Source organism: Macrobrachium rosenbergii, chromosome 9 (genome assembly GCF_040412425.1).
Source record: "Macrobrachium rosenbergii isolate ZJJX-2024 chromosome 9, ASM4041242v1, whole genome shotgun sequence".
Lineage (NCBI taxonomy): Eukaryota > Metazoa > Arthropoda > Malacostraca > Decapoda > Palaemonidae > Macrobrachium > Macrobrachium rosenbergii.
This window is the reverse complement of record NC_089749.1, coordinates 3,345,219-3,353,271: the sequence shown is the minus strand read 5'-3', so window position 1 is coordinate 3,353,271 and position 8,053 is coordinate 3,345,219.

The following is an 8,053-nucleotide window of genomic DNA, read 5'->3' as shown; positions in this document are numbered from 1 at the left end:
TGCTGATTGATTAATCTATAATCGTAACCTAGTGTCGCTTATCCACATTCACTTTAGCAAAAATCATTCATTACGTTGATCAAATAATCTTCAAATTAATACTCCCATACCACTGGACGATAGAAATCCCCTGTGAAAAGTGTTTAGATTTCTATATTAAATATAATCATTAATATTGCAAGCTAATGGACAGCCTTGATAATGCGCAAAGGTAAATGTGAATTTTATGAAGCAGATGAATGAGCAATTGTAGTTTTCCTTCCCGAAAATTCCTTGTTGAAACTGGTAATGTTATGAGAGAAAATTATTTATTATGACGACCGTATTTAAAAATATATGAAGTGGGTATATCAATCCATGTAGGTATAAACACACGTTAGGCACAAGAGTATTTCTTTTACCCAATAAGAAGGAGAATCCCCAGCTCCCTTTGTATCCGAACCAGCGTGTACAGGGCCACCCTTGGGTCTCACATATTTACCAATGTATATGACCCTACTTGAAGGTGTTATTTACACTAAAACATTTCCCATACAATACCCTACGTCATGGGGTGCGAGTTGGGAACGAGGGAAGCTGACTGTCTATTCAGGAGCATCACAAGAAAAGTGAAATTGGATAGAGAGAAGAAGAAGGTTCGAGAAATACGAAGAAGAATTACCAGTAAATATGGAAGAAAGAGGAAAGTATAATTTACCAGGCGTCTTCGAAAGTCCAAAGAGGAAAACGGGGCTCAGTCCTAGACAGTTGAGTAGATTCAGATTGATTCTGTTAATAAATAGCAGTCTTTGTTGATCAGCGTCGTAAGTCCTGTATGTAGTAGGCGGTTGACTGTGGTGAGTCGCAGTGAGGCTGAAGGCAATTGGAACGAATTTCTGAGGATGAAACGTTCCTCAACCGAATTTTAGTGATGAGACGACCTTCCATGTTTCACGGAAATTGAACATACATAATTGAGAGTTTGGGGATCAGAATATCCCCATGTGACTAGGGAACTTCACCGAGATAGTCCAAAGGTGAATGTGTGGTGTGGATCATGTGCAATCGAATCACTGGTCCATTTTTCTTCAACGAGACATCAATTACTTCAGATGTTTACCTTGGCCTTTTGACTGAATATTTGGCACCATATCTAGATGACCTTCAACCAACCATCATTTTCCAGAAAGATGGTGCACCATAACGTTGGGGACTGAATTTTCGTGGGTTCCTAAATCAAACATTTCCAGACAGGTGGATTGGAAGGAATGGCCCAATTCCTTGGCCACCTCGTTCACCAGTTATCACTCCCCTGGAGTTCTGTCTATAGGGTTATGTTAAAGACATCGTGTATCGAACAAAGATAAGGGAGTCGGTATTAGAGGATCAACCTGGTGGTGTTAACTTTTGCTCATCATTACGAAATGTTATCTGTAGCGAGTGATTTTTTGTCGTCGTGGTTTTGTCGCGTACATTCGTTTTTATGAAATCATTAAGATAACAGTTCATAAGGTGCATGTAACATTCACATGTATGAGTGTATCCATGCATGCTGCATTCATCATATGTATCGTTGTTTAAAAGCTTTGCTTGTCTGCATTTCTGTCTCTGTAGCTATCATTGGCTTAGGTATATATATATATATATATATATATATATATATATATATATATATATATATATATATATGTATATATATATGTATATATATATATATATATATATATATATATGTTACAGGGAACAGATCAACACTTTTTTTGGAAGTGTACATAGCGTGATCTAAGCGATCTAATTTCAGGAAGAAGACGTAAATCCAGGCATGATCTCAGTTGCACCATTTCCTCTCTCGGCCCAGATCCTCTCTCTCTCTCTCTCTCTCTCTCTCTCTCTCTCTCTCTCTCTCTCTCTCTCTCTCTCTCTCTCTCTCTCTCTCTCTCTCATCATTTGCAGAAGCTCCATCCACCTGAGCCTCACTCATTCTCTCAAAGCAACTAAATGGACCATCCAGAAACACAGTATTTCCGCAAAATGAGTTTTTATTCAAATAACCCAACTTAAGAAATGAATAAAACAAAGCAAAGATTAAAATGCATAATAAATGAATTATCGAGTCAGATAACTAAACTCCTAGTGCGAAGCACTTAAATAAAGAAGTCTCATTATAACAACAATAGCCTGGAAATACACAAAATCTCACATACTCCCAAATCAACAACTAAACGTCATGTCAAAAAAAAAAAAAAAGTCTTCCACATAAAGAGACTGTCATTGCAAATGACTTGCCTCCTCTTTATCAAACCACCAGCTGTTTCCACAAGTCACGAATATCTGTCAGAAAGAATTAAATATGATAGAAAACTCCCAAAAATATATGAAATACAAAACCACAATAATGGAAAGTGTAAAATGCATAAGCCAGATATAGCAAACGTAACATAACAAAATAATAATATAAAGAGTATGAATATTCATATTAAATTTCACATAATTCATAAGTTCATAATGATTAGAAAGTCATGGTAAAAATCACAAGTTCAATTTTCTCCCCATAAAAACAGAGATTTGAGACTCTACCTTATCTGCCGATTGCAAAATACCAGAACCACTTCAAAGTTATGACTGTATAGCTGCAGTTCTATCCACGTTAATGAACGATCAAACTCACTTTTAGGAGCAGATTTTTGGCATAATCTAGATCAAAGTAGCATACGTACTTATGAATATGGCGGCAGATCACCTGATCTCCAATATTGCTGAGCTATCGCACAAGAGCTGAAGGAATCAAACTGTACACTGTTTCAGCAATCTATGAATCTCAGCCCAGTTCGCTCTCACTCAGACCTTCCCACAATAACATCTTACAGCATTGAAGCTATGAAATGCATATATATCCTTTAAATATATATATATATATATATATATATATATATATATATATATATATATATATATATATATATATATATATATATATGATTATAATCACATTTGTACGTGATTCATTTATCACACATTACCTCAGGTGAAAAATAAGAGGTGGGTTGTAGGTCCTAACCAGTTTCGACTTTATTTCCAAGCCATTGACGAAGGACTGACTAGAGTATGAGAGGTACAAATATATATACTACAGGAACAGTACTGACAGACATACGGCAGTTGAGACTACATATCTAGGGTGACCAGACGTCCCCATAAGTGCTCTGGCTCGTTTTTATTTTCCCAGAATTGAAGGTTGGGTTTTAAGATAATCATAAAAGTCGAGTCAGGAGTGTATTTCACTATTAGTGCAGACCTCCAATGTAGTTACCTGCAAGTGACTTTCTCTGACGTCAAGAAGTTTTCATTAGAGAGAATAGATACTCTCTCTGCAGGAAACATTGTAGAAAATGTGTGGAAAAATGAAGTATCTTCACTGTTAGTACTTCTACTGTACATCTACAGGTTGACCTGATCTGATGCAGCTTCATACAAATCTAGATTTTATTGCATCGGTAAAAAATTATTTTTGTCCCCTTGATTCTCCACAAAATTACGATTTCTTGTCAAAAGCGCACAAAGCAAACAGTTAAGAGGCCAATTCATTAGAACTGAGAGTTTCTTTTATATAGCATGAAAGTATTCACTCGATTCTCCACCTAGAGTTTTAACTTCCAAAGTTTTACCTTGACACCAGGGCAGGGCAAAAAGTATCTAACCAATAAGGGACACAATTTAATATTTGCATAATGTGAGCAGTCACTATATAAAGTCACTAATTTATCTCAGACAAATCCTCTTTTAAGTTCTCGAGCGTCAGAAAGGAAAACATTGTTCAAAATTGCCTCCCGTCTCAGTATGAGCGCTTGCAAATGGTGTCAAAACACTTTTTAATAGCTTGGAAGTGCAATCCATTGGGCGGAATGAAAAGGAGTTGCGTTACGTGCGATAAGCCCAAGTTCCTTCTGCTGCTGCCAAATTCTCTTCTTTTTCTCAAATCCTTCCTTCTGCAGGAATGTTGTGTTGACTTGTGAAGAGGCGCAGGCATCCAGCACGCTATGGCTACTAGTCTTTAAATGACTTTCCAGTATCATATTTTCCACCATTTTGTTATCGAAAGTATGCACGTATACACTGGGCATCACTTTCACTTTGCTTTATTTATGAAGGTTCATTCACTTTCTAATTCTTTATTGAAAGTACACTTCTTTGGATGCCATGATGTCCCTTTTGAGTGCTGTGATTGCTAATTGACTTTAGAAACACGTAGTAGCTGGACTTAGACATACATGGACGAGTGCAGGAGAGGTTACCAGTCAAATCATACGTGTATAAATGGTGAGTTTGTTTTCATTTTCTTTTATTTGTTTAAAGAAAATGGAGCACAATTCCTACAGTCTACGACCTAGCTATGCTGCAAAAAGAGCCTTAGAAGTTTCGAGAAAAAAATATCTTACTCTTATTTTTTAACAATTGGCAGTTTATTACGTTTGGATATGCACGGAGACACAGTACGTCCCCCGAAGGTAGTGATTTTTGGGGGAACAGAGATTCGAAATGGGGGACTGTCCTTAAGCATAAGGGTTAATGTAAAAATTATTTTGTTTTGTTTTACTATTGATTGAATCATGTCTATAGTTTCTCTTTTATGCTATCAAAGCATATATTTTACCATTGAAAGTAACTCTTGCTCTGAACAAATGCTGACTTGATAATATTCTCTCATTTATTCAAATGTTTGTATATATATCTAAATAATAACTTTTCGAAGAATAAATCTCCATGTCAGGATGAAAAAAGATCAAGCGGCACAGTTCTCTCTCTCTCTCTCTCTCTCTCTCTCTCTCTCTCTCTCTCTCTCTCTCTCTCTCTCTCTCTCTCTCTCTCTATATATATATATATATATATATATATATATATATATATATATATATATATATATATATAACTATATATATATATATATATATATATATATATATATAATATATACACACTTTCGTATATATATATATATATATATATATATATATATATATATACTATATATATATATATATATATATATATACATATATATATATATATATATATATATATATAACACAATATATATATATATATATATATATATATATATATATATATATATATATATATATATATATATATATATATTCGTCAGTTGTCTTGGCGATCAGTTATTGGTTAATTTCGTAAAGTTCCATGACCCTACATGCAGAATACCCGTAAACTGTCTCTTGAAGCCACGAGAGTTAACCTCAAGACGAGCGTTAATTAATCAAAAGGTCGCCAGTTAAGGGTAGTGCCTTAACAAAGAATATTCAAGGGATAAAAGGCTTTATGATAAACGTCACCAACTGCGGACGCCAGAAAAAACTCTACTTGTTAGATGTTATTAAATACAAAAACACAAGCAGTTCTCCCCCCAAACAATATGGCGCTAAACACAACAAATACCAGGGCGCCAAAATGGCTTGCTTGCTTAAATCCGAGACTTACTGGATAATTCGGCTAAGCAGCTAACAATATAATAATTTGACTTAATCTGGAACTTCGTACACAGACTGTACCTTAAGGACGAAGCGTTGTCAGCGCGCCACAACGGGCGTGCTGGAAGTTCATATGATATTTCTTGCTCGACCATTCACTAATAAAATAATAGACAAAGGCGGTGACAGAGCCACCCTTCCAGGCGTCTGCTCGGTCGAAGCCTTCGTTTTCTCTCTGCCTGTTTCTCTGACCGGCCTGAGTCAAAAACTGACCTCTTGGTCATGCCCTAGGCGTCTGCGCTCTGTTAAAAACATTCGCCAAGAGAGACGGGTAGAAAGGAAAAGGACTTTAGGACCATCTATTTTTAAGGCTGATATGCATTTTCTTATGAGGAAATGCTAAATGCTACCTGTTCCTTTCTCCGTGACGTTACAATTTAAATTTGCCTCACATTGATTTGGCCGCTACAACGGACATTAGTTGCTCGATAGAACTACAAGAAAGCCATTGAGGGCGAACATGTGTGTATTTATAAAGCTCCCTTAAGAGGCCTTCACTCATACCCCAGTGCGAAGGTCTGTACTAAATAAATGTTAGCCTCTATTAAGTTCTCTTCTTCCCTGAGCAGATTAGTCCTGGTTGGCCTACTAGCTACAGAACTACCTAACCTAGATAGGATGGAGCTATAATCACTACTTTACCTAATTCTAATAGTACTAGAGTGCTACAGTTTATTATAGGCTACCTCCTACAATCATGATGTTTTTAGACCTAGCCTGATGGTACACATTCTATAACCTAACCCTATGCCGACCGTAGCACCAGCACTTAAGAGTTAATGTTCTAACTAGAATTGCAACTTGGTTTTTATGTTTTAATACAATTAATAATTACTAGTTAATTTATGAGGAGTTGCCTCGCCATGATAAATGGAGTGCCTCACTGAGGTCTTAGGCATAGTGCGTCATGAGCATCGTGGCTCGTTTCACAATAGTTAGTTGTTGAAATTGGTTATGCTACTTACGTGATTACTACGTCGGTGGTAAGTGGAAGGAACAAAGGCTACTAATTTGATGTACTGTACTTAAGGCGGTCTGAGCTATGTACACAAAAAAAAAAGATCACACGGCTACACTCCTCTGGGCAGGGGCCAGGATCACTCCTAAGATGGTAGGGCACTGTGCCGAGAGGCATAGTGCCTGGATATGAGCTTTCATCGGCTCGGCAACTACTGGGCTCTCTTCCGCCCTTCTTCTTCTTGGGTTCCTCCAGGCCTATCAGTAGCAGGCATGGGAGGTGATGAGAGCACCGACTCTGTAGGGACAGGCCAGAAGGGCTAGTGGGGCGCGAAGTCAGGGAACGCTTCAAAGCTACAGGAGGGCTCCTACTCCGGCTGCTCGACAGCCGAACAGGGCGATCGACCTGCGTCAGGGAGGCCAGTTCCTGGTCTTCCAGAGACAGTACCATTCCCGATCACTCAGGGGTTCATCCTGGAATCCAGGTGGCAAAGAGTCTCAGGTGCTGGAGGAGAAGCTTGGAAGTAGGTTGCGATGATCAACTGCATGAGGAATCTAAATCTCCCGGAGGATTCGCCTCATGATTAGACCCGGCATAGGGGCCTTCTTAATTGGTAGCTCGGCGTGGCGGACGGAGTCTGGCACTGCTCAGTGCTTGCAAGTGACACTGGCAGCAGATTAAAGGTCGAGCATGCCTGACGAGGTCGGTGCAATACCTCGCCAGACGACGCCAGGTTTAGCTCGCGACAGGGTGCCCCAGCAGGAAGATCGTAGCCTCTCCGGAGATTTTGTTCAGGCGTCCGCTGGGCGTTGCCTTGGGCAGCCCTCCCTTTGTGGAGTGGTCTGTCGCTTGCGTCCTCCAGCGGTACTGCTCCTCTGAATATCTCTTCGGGAGAGGACCTCTTGGTGGGCCAGCCCTTGCGATTGGAGAGGGGCTAGGCCTAATATGGTTTCAGTTTTGGCCTTCCGCGGACCTCTTGGTGGGCGGAAGGTGGGAGTTGACTTTATTGAGAGTTCTAGATGGGGCCTCCCGTGGAGAGGTAACGCGACTGCGAAGTGGGGTTGGTAGCGGGCTTCCCCAGGAAGATCCGTCCCAACGAAAGCCACTCGGGCCGAAATTACTTGTATTCACAAATGCACAATGTTATGATGGGATGTATCTCACTTATAAAGACTGTAATGAACATACTGATACATGGACTTGACAGCCTCCATAATTCTTTATATCAAAAGTAATCACTTTGTTTGTGGAGCAGTTTTGGCTTGTTATACAATACTAGGCATTATTCACTAATTTACTTTAAAAGTGCTAGTAGGACAGTGATAAAAATGGGGTGGCTCTTATCGAAATATAATGTTTTATCTAATAGCAAATAACATAATATATTTTACAAAAATATTGCTAAGATCAACTAAAAGTATTTAATATTTCAAATATGCAACGAATTAATTTTTCATATTAATAGTCATTGAAATATATATAGATTACTAAAAATCATATGGTTCACTTTCCTCCACAACTACCTATAACCAGTAATAAAACCTGAAATAATGTGATGAAGGAA